This window comes from Rhinolophus ferrumequinum, chromosome 21 (assembly GCF_004115265.2).
Source record: "Rhinolophus ferrumequinum isolate MPI-CBG mRhiFer1 chromosome 21, mRhiFer1_v1.p, whole genome shotgun sequence".
NCBI classification, from domain to species: domain Eukaryota; kingdom Metazoa; phylum Chordata; class Mammalia; order Chiroptera; family Rhinolophidae; genus Rhinolophus; species Rhinolophus ferrumequinum.
The window spans coordinates 31710776-31724392 of NC_046304.1; the positions used below are offsets into that span (position 1 = coordinate 31710776).

General features: G+C 37.9%; 1 pseudogene; it reads left to right on the top strand.

The window, feature by feature from the left end:
* Nucleotides 1-1593: 1593 nt before the first annotated feature.
* Nucleotides 1594-7520, top strand: LOC117013200 (G2/mitotic-specific cyclin-B1-like; annotated as a pseudogene).
* Nucleotides 7521-13617: the final 6097 nt, after the last annotated feature.

The following is a 13617-nucleotide window of genomic DNA, read 5'->3' on the forward strand; positions in this document are numbered from 1 at the left end:
CCGTCTTCTTTTCCCTGGCTGCCTTGAGGATTCTTTCTTTGTCGTTGATTTTAGACAGCTTCAATACAATGTGCCTTGGAGAAGGCCTGTTGGGGTTGAGGAAATTAGGTGTTCTATTTGCTTCTTGGATTCGAGGATCCAGTTCTGTCCACAAGTTTGGGGAGTTCTCATCAACAATTTGTTTGAATATATTCTCTGTTCCCTTTTCTCTTTCTTCTCCTTCTGGTATGCCCATTATTCTTATATTGCTCTTTCTGATGGAGTCAGAAAATTCTTGTAGAGTTCTTTCATTTCTTTTAAGTCTCAAGTCTCTTTTTTCTTCCATCCGTGTAATATCCAGGTTTCTATCTTCGATGTCACTGATTCTTTCCTCCATCTGGTCAACTCTACTACCTAACGTGGCTATTTCATTCTTAATTTCTTCTATTGAGTTCTTAATCTCCAGAAATTCTATTTGGTTCTTTTTTAAAGTTTCAACCTCTTTCGTAAAATGCTCATGTTGTTCTTTGATTGTGTTTCTGAGTTCATTAAACTGCCTTTCTGTGTTTTCTTGCATCTCGTTGAGTTTTTTCAGAACTGCAATCTTGAATTCTCTGTCATTTAAGTCACATATTTCCATATCTTTAAGTTTCTTTTCTGGAGACTTTTCACTGTCTTTCTGAGCTGTCTTGTTTCCTTGGTTATTCATGGCAATTGCTGATTTATTATTTCTCTTCCTAGACATCTACAGGAGTGGCTTCTGCAACAGGTTGATAGGAAGAGGTCTTTCTTTTGTTTTCCAGTACTTGTTGGTAGAATGTTTTATTTTCTCTCCGACTGCAGCCTTTTTTTCTCTCTCACACGGTAGTGCTATGTTTTCTCTGCACTATTCCAGCTTCTCACACAATTGACTTCAAATTCTTTATCCTTCAAATAATGTTAAAAGGTGCCTTGCACTGAAATCTTGGAAAGGTCTTTAGGATATTAATGAGTAGAGTGGTTTTTTGGTTTTGTTTTTTTTTTGTTGTTTTGTTTTTTCAATTTAAAAAAATATATTTTCAGTGTTCCTTATTTTGTCCTTTGGGTTATAACTCAGTACTGTCAGTATTTATTTTATTACTTTTGAGCATTTTCTTACTGTGAAAGTCTTCAGGGTCATCCTGTATTTTCTGTGCCATAGCTCTCGTATCAGTCATTTCTCCAAGGCACCGTGGCTTCTTTGGTTGGGCTGTGAGAAGCAGAGTGAAAGAATAAGCATTAATCATCAAAAATATTTCTTTGTTTACTGTATGTCCTATTAATTTTACCAATATTAATTCTCATTTGTGTGTAAAATTAACCAATAATGCGGTAGTACTTTAGAAAAGTGCTACTCAGAGTGCACTCATCAGAACAGCAGTAGCATCACCTGAGCACTTGTTGGAAATGCAACTATTGGACCGCACTCCGACCTATTGAATCAGAATAACTGGACTTGGGGCCAGGACACCATGTTTGAACAAATTCTCCAGGTGATTTTGATGTTCACTAAAGCTTGAGAGCCACTGCCTTACAGAAAGATAAACCAAAGGTTCATGAGGATAGGGCTTGAGTTGGACTTTCTCTGGGTCAGAGATGGATGTTCCTATATTCTATTCAGTATCCAGGTAGGTCATTCTGGCCATAATTTTTCTTTTAGACTTTTCTTTCTTTCTTTCTTTCTTTTTCTTTTTTTTTTTTTTTTTAAAGATTTTTGAAAAGCAAGTGGCAAGCTAATTGTTCCCTTCCCAAGCAGGCCCTGGTTGAAAGATGATTGAACACATTCCTGGTGGGCTGATAAACGTGTGATTCATATTTGCAAGGCTAATCTATATCATACTTGGCTTTTCTCAAAAATAAAACAAAAGTGTTTTGGTTCTTATTGTAATCTGTGTTCACTCTGAAGAATGAACCATGGATCTGGAAAAGAATATTCTTGGATCTGAAGCTCTGGAGAAGATTCTGATGGTCACTGAAGCTCAGCCCAGAAATATCTCAATCCCCTCATTAGTATTCACCATACCCAATAAGCAGTGCTTCCAAGCACAGACTTTAAATCAAAAGCTTTGCTCCAAATGCTCATCTCTTTGCAAATCACAATGAATGTCAATGATGAAACAAATTACAGCATAGAAGATTGCAAATGGGCCTCAGAAATCATCGGGTCCGACTCTATGACTTTACAAACGAGAAACCTGAGGTGTAGAGAGATTCATCAAGCCACGGCTTGTCCCTGGTCACACAGAGAGACAGGGCAAGGCTGGGAATAGTTCGGGAATAGATCCTGGGTCTTCTGCTTCCTCAGATACCTGTGGATGTGTAAATCTGACCCTAAAAACAGGATTTTCCTCCAGTGTCTCTTCCAATTTATCACTCACAAATAGCAACATTCTTATAGGAGAAGATGTTTCTTAGAGGTCTCCACATCATTGTTAGGCTGCTTGGAAAATACGCAAGACAATACAGATGGTAGAGATGCCAGAGACCCTAGTGGATTAATTGGTGTGGAACAAACTGAAATAGCCCCGAAAAGTGGTGTTTGTAAATATCCTGAATCACTTTGTTGTGATTCAACAAATGTTAGGTGAGTATACATTTAGGCATAGACAGTTTAAGTTGTCATAGTAGTAAGTATTTATTTGCGAGTGAAATGAGAGTTACAGGGCTTTTCATAGAAATGTACCAACAAGGGAACTAGAGAACCAAGGGACAGAGTACCTCATGGAGAAGCATATGGGCATGGAAAGTGACTTTCCAGAGACAAGAAGATTGAAAGAAAGGAAGAAATATGGCAACTGTCTGCAAAGTGCATTTGATTCTTGCCAATGAGTCAACAATTCATTGATAGGGAGCTGCAAGTTGAAGAAAAAACATATAAGCAGCTGAAATAATAGCATGAATCATCCAATCCTGAAAGCTCATAACTGAACTTAACCAAAGCACAAATACCCAGGAGAACAACTGAATATGTTCAAGGGAGATCTAAATCTTCAGGAAAACTTTAATGTAGAAACACCAAATTCTGCAAGTAGTTGAAATGAATTGATTTTGGAGACTGAAGTTGCCTAGAAATTGCCAGTGTCTATATATAGCCCATATACCTAACATTGAGTAAATGTGTTATGCAGTATTTGGGGGTTAATTAATGTCTCAATATAGGTGTATGCTAAGAATACTTACCCTATTTTAAAGCTTTTTAGGAGTCCTATAAAAAGTTTATGTGCTACTGACAATATCCCATGAAAATAAAAACCTGATAGAATTCATGAAAATGTCCATGGAAAGATGTGCTACAGAAATAAACAACTCTTCCTGGTATCTTATCATTGCAGTTTTCTGTATCTTGAAACATTGTTGTTTTATTTAGAATTGACTATATGCCTATCACTCTCCTAGGTGCTGTAAGAGATTCAGAGAAAAAATAGACACAAATCAGCACATAGAGTTGAATTCTACAATCACCAGAAAACTGTGAGTCCTGAATTAAGTGCTTATGTACTACTTTAGGAGAAAAATCTAACATGAAACAAGGAAAAACTGTGAGGTGCTAAACTGAGCAGAGAAAATGATGGGATTAGCAAGGCCTAGAAGAGACAAAGACCATTTCATAGAAGAATTGGAATAGAAGTTAAATCTTAAAGTATAAATGGGGGTGGTAGATGAGTGTAAAGGGGATCCAATATATGGTGATGGAAAGAGAACTGACTCTGGGTGGTGAACACACAATGTGATATATAGATGATGTATTACAGAATTGTACACCTGAAATCTATGTAACTTTACCTAACAATTGTCACCCCAATAAACTTTAATTAAAAAAAGTATAAATAGGATTTTGGACAGATGACTAAAAGAGTTGACAATGTACTTTAGGCTAGGAAAACATCAGTAAGACAAGTAATCGCATGGTCAGTATGTATAAAAGGTGGTGGAGGATGGTGAGGGATTATGAGAGAAATGACCATGGGGAACATGTAGAAGAGCAGTTGTCATGGATCATTTCATTTGTCAACTTGACTGGGCTAAAAGATGCCCAGATAACTGGTTACACATTATTTCTGAGTACGTCTGTGAGGGTGTTACTTGAAGAGACTAGCCTTTGAATTGGTGGCTTGAGTAAAGCAGATGGCCCTACACAATGTGGGTGGGCATCTGAATAGAACAAAAAGACAGAGGAAAGTTGAATGGACTCTCTGCTTTCCTATTTGCGCTGGGCCATTGATCTCCTGCCCTCAGCACACCTGATTCTCAAACCTTCTGACCTAGACTGGTGTACCACCAGCTCTCTGAGTCTCAGGCCTTCCAACTACAAAACCAGCTTTCCTGGGTCTCCATCTTGGAGGTGACAGATCGTGGAATTTCTCAGCCTTCATAGTCATGTGAGCCAATACAGTATAATAAATCTCTTTCTAGACAGACATAGTTACAGATACAGATGTACATATTTTATGGTTCTGTTTCTCTGGAGAACCCTGACTAATACAGAAATGGAAGATCAAGTCATCTGAGTGGTATGGGACCAAATTATGCGAAATTCTGAGATCCATGAGTATTCGGACTTGACGCTGAAAAAAATAGGAAGTCACTTAAGCAGAGGAGAGATGTTAAGGAAACATTGTTTTAGAAAGCTATTTTCCAGAAAGACAATAAACTGAGGAGGGAAATTATATAATGAGATATTATGAAGTTCTACAAGCAGGACTTTATGAATATCTGATCTAAGGTATCAATACTGAGAACATATGACTGATATTTTAAAAGAATAAAAAATAAGTTTTGGTGTCAAATAGAATCATTTATTAAAGATAATGTTTTTAATGTTTTTAAGTATGAGATACCCAAAAAAGTACTGGATGACTATTGGAAATAGTGTATTATATAGTTGGTTAACTACAGTTTGGAGAGGAAGATGATGAGTTAGATTTGAGAGGAATTGAGCTGAGCGAGAATGTTGTGGTAGAGAAAATATTCTGTGTTTACCAAATCCCACTTGATTTGTTTCCTCTAGTGCTCACATGAAGACTATATTTATGAGTCTCCTTCATATTAGGTTGGGATCATGTGCCTAGGTACTGGCCAATAGGATGTAGTTGGAAGGGATCTATACACTTCCGCAAATGGGTCTGGTCTCGATACCACATGTGTTGGAAAGGATCTGTATCCTTGAGTCACTGTTTAGAAGAGAATAATCTGCCATACACTAGGTGTGACATGAGTAGCAATAAAACTTTTTCATATTGTCACTAATCTTCCAGGCTTATTTTAGTTTGTATGGAGCCTGTCATGTCCTAATTAATATAGATGTGCCATCTAAGCACCCGTACCCTATACACAGTGTTGGAATCTAAATAACTTGATTTATAGTTTGAAATTTAGATTTGGAATCCATCGTCCCGATAGTAGTAGTTGAAGAAACAATGGTGCATAAGCTTTCTGAGGGAATGAGTGAGCAAAAATAAAGGCATGAAAGATGAGGCATGGGTGGAAATTAACAGCTAAGTGATAGGAAAAAGGTGCTCGGAGAAGATTGCCAAGCAAAAAGTTTCAGAGATGAGAAGGCTTAGAGAAGCAATGCATGATCAACAGCATTTAGTGCTTCATAAATATGAAGGATAGTGAAAATTAGGAAAGAACATTTTTCAAAGAGTAATTTCTCGGTGATATGAGAGATAATAGATTCAGTAGAGTGATGAGGGTCTTAAGTCACACTGATGAGTACTGGTAGAAGAAAAAAAAAAAAGGAGAGAGCTTGTGTATTCTGGGCTAGGGAAACCTGAAAGTTCTGTCCACTCTACTCTCCCAAAAGATACTGAACTACCTAGTTAGAACTATATACTTCTTAAAATGGCTGAACAGAAAGCAGCCTGCGTGTGAAGGAATTCTAAGAGACAAACCTAACCCAAGCTGTTCTTTTAATCACTTGGAGACTTCCTGGTTGAGATTGGCCCACACAGTGGCTTCTAACTGCAGCTGTCTTCCTGTCAGATTTCTTTAGAGCACACATTACTTGAGAATGACTTAGTTGCCTTTTAATCATTTTATCCTCTCATCCAAGAGCAAGTGGTGATTTTTTTTTAATCTTCCAATTCCATCAGTGTAGAAAGATATCCTACCTTATGCTGAATGCAGCTAAACAAATCCATTTGTTTTAATACCAGACTTTGCCACATCTAAGATGTCTTTGAGGGACGGGCTATAATCGTGTCTTTGTTCTTATCATTCTTGGGCAAATCACATTTCCAGAGCTCCAGCCAGCTCTTCAGCCCTGTCATATTCCCCACACCGAATTCTGTTTCTCTTCCCTGCTTTGTTTTAGATAAGATTTCTGTCCCACACATCTGAGGAAAGGTTGGAAGCCTACTGTGTAGGTGGCAATTTCCAACAGAACATAAACCTGATTTCCCCTGGATACTTACTTGGTATTTTTATTGGGATTTTATTGTTCTAGTTCAAGTGAATTTTAATGACTGCCTTCCACACATAGGAAGGACTGCCTTTCACAGGGCATTGCCGTTAAAGTTTGTTTGCGTAATTTTAACACCTTACAAAATTATATTCCCCATGGAATTGAATTCATGACATTCTCACTCCTCCTCCACACATTAATTTCTAAATAGTCCTGATATGACTTAATAGACCTTGAGAAATACACACAGATTCAAATAAAATCATAGCATTTCAGTATTTTAGGTAACTTAAGCTTTATTTAACCTAATTATTTAAGAATTAATCTCCTCGGTTCTCCACTTCTCCCCACGGAGCTGCTGCCTGGCAAAGAGGAAGACTTGACGTTCTGCATCATCAGAAACATGAAAATGAATGCTGAAAATCAGACGAAGATCAGTATGGCAGGTGCAGAGTGCGTGCCTGTGGTCACTGCTGCAGCCTCCCAGCCCTAGCTACAGCCAAGCACAGCTCTTGGAGACATTGGCAGCAAAGTCAGTAAACAGCCACAGGCCAAAATGCCTCTGAACAAGGAAGCAAAACTTTAGCTGCTGGAAAAGTTATTGCTAAAAGAACCCACCAAAACCTCTGGAAAGGGCACTGGAGCCTGTGCCTATGGCTGTGCTAGAGAAAAACGTTCACCTGAGCCTATTTTGGTGGATACTCCCTCTCCAAGCCCTATGGGAACATCTGGATGTGCCCCTGCAGACGAATACCCATGTCAGGCTTTCTCTGACGTACTTCTTGCAGTGAATGATAAGGAGGCAGAAGATGGAGCCGATCCCAACCTTTGCAGTGAGTATGTGAAAGACAGCTATGCTTTTCTGAGACGACTTGAGGAAGAGCAAGCAGCCAGACCAAAATCCCTACTGGGTCGCAAAGTCACTGGAAGCATGAGAGCCATCCTAATTGATTGGCTAATGCAGGTTCAGATGGAATCCAGGTTACGGCAGGACACCATGTGCATGACTGTTTCCATTTTTAATCGGTTCATGCAGAATAATTGTGTGCCCAAGAAGATGCTGCGGCTGGTTGGGGTCACTGCCATGTTTAATGCAAGCAAACGTGAAGAAGAGTGATTTCCCTCCTATACAGGCTGGGCTGCTGTGTGACTTGCTCTGACTGAAAGAATGTGGCCAAAGTGAAGGTCTGAGACTTGCAGGCCCAGACCTGGAGACAATTGGGAGCTTCCTCTTTCCCTCTCAAGGAAGTCAGCTGCCATGCTATAAAATACTTTGTTGTGGCAGACTGTTCGTTCTCAGTCAGGGACAAAGTTGCCTGGGGACATTTGGCAATGTCTGGAAATATTTTTGACTGTTGCTACTGGGGCGTGGGGGGAAAGGCCTGCCACTGGCATCTGATGGGTAGAAACCAACAGTGCTGCTAAACAGCCTACAAAGCTCAGAACAGTCCCACAGTGAAAAAAATCATTCAGCCCCAAAGGTCAATAGTGCAGAAGTTAAGAAACCCTAGTGTAGAATACAAGTAGTGAGAGCATGAACATGTAGAGAGAGGGAGAGTGGCCATGTGGAGGACCACTGAGACACCAGACCTTTGAGTTGAAAACTTACCGGACCTTCTGCCTCAGCCTAGGTGTTGGCTCAATGCAATTGAATAAGTGAATGACCTCGGCTGGCACGATGTGGAGCAGAAGAACCACACAGCTGAACCCCGACCACATTCCCCCACTACAGAATTGTGGAAAAAAGTACGTTTAAGACACTAAGTTTCCGGCCGGGTTGGTTGTACAGTAATAGCCAACTAAAACACTATCCTGTTAGCCATATTTGGATGTATGAATTCATTTGGCAGAAAGGGTTTATATTGAAATGCAACTGTACAATATCTCCAAACTGTGATATATTATTAATACCCTTAAATTAGTAGCATTATTAGAGTTTAAAATATTCTCCTGTACAAAGTCCCAAACAACTCGTTACCCTGATGATCTTCCTGTTGTTTAAAATTTCTAATTCTTTCTCAAGTGTTCTGTTTCTGACACCTCTCTCCCCCATTTTCTATCTGAGCAGTTGATTTTTCAACTCAGGTCCAAGCCCTTACATGTAATTCTTTTAAATTCCATGTTGTTTTATTCATCGTATCATTCCAAACTTGTAAGTTTTTTTTTTCTTTCTCTCTCTCTCTCTTTCTCTGTTTCGCTCTCGCTCTCTGTCTCGCTCTCTCTCTCTCTCTCTTTGCATTTGAAAATATTTTCTGTGTCTCTGAGCCTCTTGTCATTTGAAAATTTGATAAACCTGCCTTCAATTTGGCATAAAAATTCTGAGGAGGCAAGACTGTAGACAACACTCAGTATGTATCATGCTTTTAAAAATGCCTGTTGCCTGGGTTGACATGTTGGAATACACTATGTGGCAGGCGCACACACACACACACACACACACACACACACACACTCACACAATGGAAAGTTAGGATGAACTGTGAATTTTTCAGGTCCAGGAGCAGCAGTTCTCAGAAAGATGTCGTCTTGTGAATTGGTCCACAATAAACAAATGAGCGTGAAGTCAGTCATATAAGCATGTTCGGAGGATGTTGTATTGGTAAAGTTACAGGTTCCTAGCACGCTTTCATTAATTATAATTATTTTGGTAATAATGAAACAATCCCATATCAGGTCGAGCCACATCATATTCTCCATTAACTAATGTAAATTCAGTTTTGTTCACTTGGTCTATAAAGACAAAGAGATAATCCATGATTTTAAAAAGTATGGAATTCTATCTGCTATTCTATTTATTCAGTTCAAACCCAATAGCGACCTTCACCTGAATTTTGTTCTCTGAAGCACAGGCTGGTAGTGTGGCCCTCTCGTCTGAGTGTGGTTATAACATTTAAAGATATACATGTTTAGAGTAACTTCACCCCCACGTACAACACAACTACTTTTTATAATCAGATGGGATTTTTTAATTAAAAAAGAAAATAGTTTCCAAAGCCGGAAAACATGGGGATTTTCTAAGGATTTCCAAGGGTAGTTTTGACTATCTAATATTGTTTTAAGTTACTTTCTATTCTGACACTTAAGGTTGTCATCCACTGTACCATGCATTTGCTATTTTGGTTATTTAATTACCTTGATAGTGATTTACTGATTCAGTCAGTGAACCAGCATTTTTGAATCGGTACTAGATGCTCATTCAGGGGAATACAGCCTCATGGAGCTCATAGTTTTCTTGTATGGAATCCCATGTTGTACACCTGTTTAACTAATGTGGAGTTGAAGAAGGAGGCTTTGTACCCAAAGCCTGGGAGACTAATAAGTAAGGGGTGACAGAGCATTGTTATCGTACATTTTTATGCTGTATTGAACTGAAACCTCTTGAAAATGTGTCCAGGCTGCTGTTGTCAGACTGTCAGCCTTCTCCATCTCCTCCTTCTCTTTGTTTTCTTTTACTTGCACATCTAGAAAGTTCTTAATTACACATTTAAATAGGAAATATGTCCTATACACATACAGGAAGGGGGATAATGTAATGGATACACATATACCCACGACTTGATTTAACACTTCATCATTTTGGCACATTTGCTTTAGAATATAGTTTTAAGAAAATAACAATGGGAACGGTTGGAGCCCCCTCCCCACCCCTTTCTCTACAGAGGTAAATATCATCTCAAAATGGTTAAGTCCCTGTTCTGTGCATGATCTTACCATTTTCACTACATGTGTATATATCCTCAAATTATACAGAATGTTATTTTTTGTTTATTTGTTTTTTTAAAAGAAATACAAATGTGGGATGATACTGTTCAGTATTTCATTTCATTTTTTTTTCCTGGCCACTTGACATGTTTTGACATTTTTCCCTGGTACATACTTGTTTTGTTAATCCATTTTAACTGCTGCATGGAATTTAACTAAAAATGGTATAATTTATATATTTAACCTCCTATTGACTTTCTAGGTTGTCAAATCTTCACTATTACAAGCAACTCTAGTCAACATCTTTGTACATCCCCCTTGGGCATATGGGAAAGGGGTTCTTCAGAGTACATGCTTGTTGTGTCTTAAGTAGGCACAGCTCTCACGTGATACAATGTGTGCTCTTTCACATGGTTGTACCAATGTACCATTCCATCAGCAATAGGGATGGGTAATCTCTGAACACATCCTCTCCTTCAGTTGGTCTTAGTAGATTTTTAAAGTTGCCTTATGTGGTGAATATAAAGCCTTATTTTGTTGTTTATTTTGCATTTCCCTAAGTACTAGTGCTCTGGAGCATCTTTTCACATACTAGTTAGCCTTTCAGTTCAGGTTTTCTCTTCTGAATTTCCTGATCATTTTTAAGTTCTTGTATCGATTTGAGAAGTGCTCTTTATTCTGTATAGGAGTTGTATTAGTCATTGTCCTTACTTAAGCTTACAAGCACAAGAACACATTCTAGTTGGTTTAAGCAGAAAAGTCATATATTAAAAAGATGTTGAGCAGCTAATGGAATCTCTGGAAGGACCAAAGAGTTGACTCAGAGGTCCTGTGGTTTGCCCAAATCACACTGCAGGGTTGTCACAGCAGAGCCTCCCTGCCACACAGCTGGGCCCAAACACTGAGTGTGCCACTAATGAGGCTGGAAACCGAAGGTTGGAAACACTGCCTGCTGTCCCCTAAAGCCAGGGGCTTTTTTTCTAATCAAACTCTTGCTGGTGCATCAGATCATGGGCACCTAGGCTTGCTCCCTAAGCCCTAGCTAATTTCTTCTTTGGAAGGGCGATACTCACGTAATGGGGAATTTGCCACATGTTAGCAAGGGTGTGAAAACACTTGGGCCTGGTTAACATCCACCTCACTAATCATTTATTGCCCATATGTAATGAAAATATCTATTTCCTGTCAGTGGCTCCTCTCTTCACTCTCTTTTATCATGTGTTTTGTTGTATAGAAGTTTTACATTTTGATTCCGTCAGATTTAGCGATCTTTTTCTTGATGACTTGTGCCTTGTGTGACTTACTTATGAAATCTTTCTCCATGCTAAAGTCATAATAATATTTTTCCATATTTTCCTAAAAAAAAAATGAAGTTTCGCTGATCACATTTGTGTTTATTCTATCTGGATTTGACTTAACATGTCTCATGGGAGAAAGAGATAAGACTTTTCCCCCAATGTATTTAACCCAGTTGTCCCAGCACCATTTATTGAATAGCCCCTGATTTTCTCACTGATTTATGCTGCCATATATCTCACATCCCAACCTTCCTATTTACATAGGTTTCTATTTGGATTTTCCATTGTGTTCTATTAGTCCACTTGGCAATTTTTGCACCCCCACCTGGTTTTAACTACCGGGTTTTATAATAAGTCAGCATCTTACACAGTGAATGCCACTTCCTTATTATTATTTTTGTTTGTTTGTTTTGGTTATTCTTACTCCATCTATGTGAATTTTCTTAATTTATCAACCCGTGATGTGATTTTGTTGCAATTGTATTAAGTGCATTGATCTATAACATTTTTTTTTAATTTTTGTAACAGACATATTTTTTGTTATAAAAATTTTAATGGATTTTTGCTTGTGCATCAGTCAGTCATTGATATGGGCATTTTAAACTCGTGTGAGATAAACTTGCTGAATCTTTTATTAATTCATTCTTCATTAGATTTTTTTGGGTATTTCTATAAATACAATTATTTTTCTTCAAATAAAATCTGTTTCATATTTTCTTTCCCACTTTGGTACTAACAGTTTATATTATCTTAATGGATTGGCTCTGACCCCAAGGCTGGTACAGAATAAAAGCAGCAGTAGTGGGTATCCTTGTATTGTTCCTTCAATGAAATGCTTCTGCCATTTCATAATAAAGCACAATGCTTGGTGACAATTCTTGGTGGTTACCTTTTATTAGATAAATTCTATTCTGTTTGCAAGAGTAGACACTGAAATATATCCAATTCTTTTTTCTCTGTCTCTTTAGATGATCATATATGTTTCTCTTTTTTTCCTATTATTGTGGTAAATTATGTTAATAGATTCTAGGATTTTTAGAGTAAACCCTAATTGTCCATGATGTGTTTATACTGTGTATATAAGTTTGTGTGCATATACTTGAAATGAGATGGTGTAGTAGGACCGTACACATTTTGGGGGCCTTTTCTGAGGAAAAAATTCCAAAATCAAGCAATATGACTTAGAAGGAGCTCTTGTAACTGAAAGACTCTGGGGCTTACATTTCATTATTACCATGGTAAATCCACCTGTATTTGTTTATGAACACCTAGATTCTGTTTGCTAAATATTTATTTAAGACATTATTATTTGCATTGGAAAGTAAAATTGGCCTATAATTTGCTTTACTCACAATTTCCTTTGGTTTTAGTATCAAGATCATACTAGTATCATAAAATAAGTCAGGTAGCTTTTCACCAATTTTTTCATCTTTAGAGCAATTTGAATAAAATTGGAGTTAGTACTTCCTTGAAGTTTTCAATCTAGAGCTGGTGCTTTCATTAGTCCAATTTTGACAATAGGCCTATACTTCAAAGAGGGGGAGGAAAGGGGACAGAAGAGGAAGGCAAGAGTATTAGGAAGCCTATGTGTGTGATAACTACATCTTATTCTCTACTTTGGCTTTAACAAGTAAGAAAGTTATTCATCTCTCCTTCTTTCTTAATCTTTTGTCTATATCAATTGATTCAGAACTCAGAAAGGGAGGATCAGAATGTCATTTATCAGCATCCCCACCCTCAAAACCCTATTACTTAAGTTACTATTAGCATGACTCACATTCAGAAGCCTGAAATATGGGCATCATTTGGACAACCTACATTACATATGGGATCATCCACACTTCTGCAAGTGGCTCACCATCTAAATGTTTAGTGAGCACATACAAAGTATACAGAAACACTCAAGACAGATTTGGATTAATAGACAGTGTCCCTGCCCTTGGAAAACAAAGCTGAACCCAACAGTGAAGATGTGCTTCTGCATCTGGTTGTACAACATTAGTATTAGGTTGATGCAAAAGTAATTGTGGTTTAAAAGGTTAAAAATAATTGCAAAAAAACACAATTACTTTTGCACCAACCTAATATAATACTCATAACACCCCAGTTACCTTTTGTCATGGAGGGATAAAGTATTCCCCATAGAATAACCCCGATAAACATATATTTCCAAAGTCAACACCAAAATAGTTTTATTAAATCATTTAATAGGAA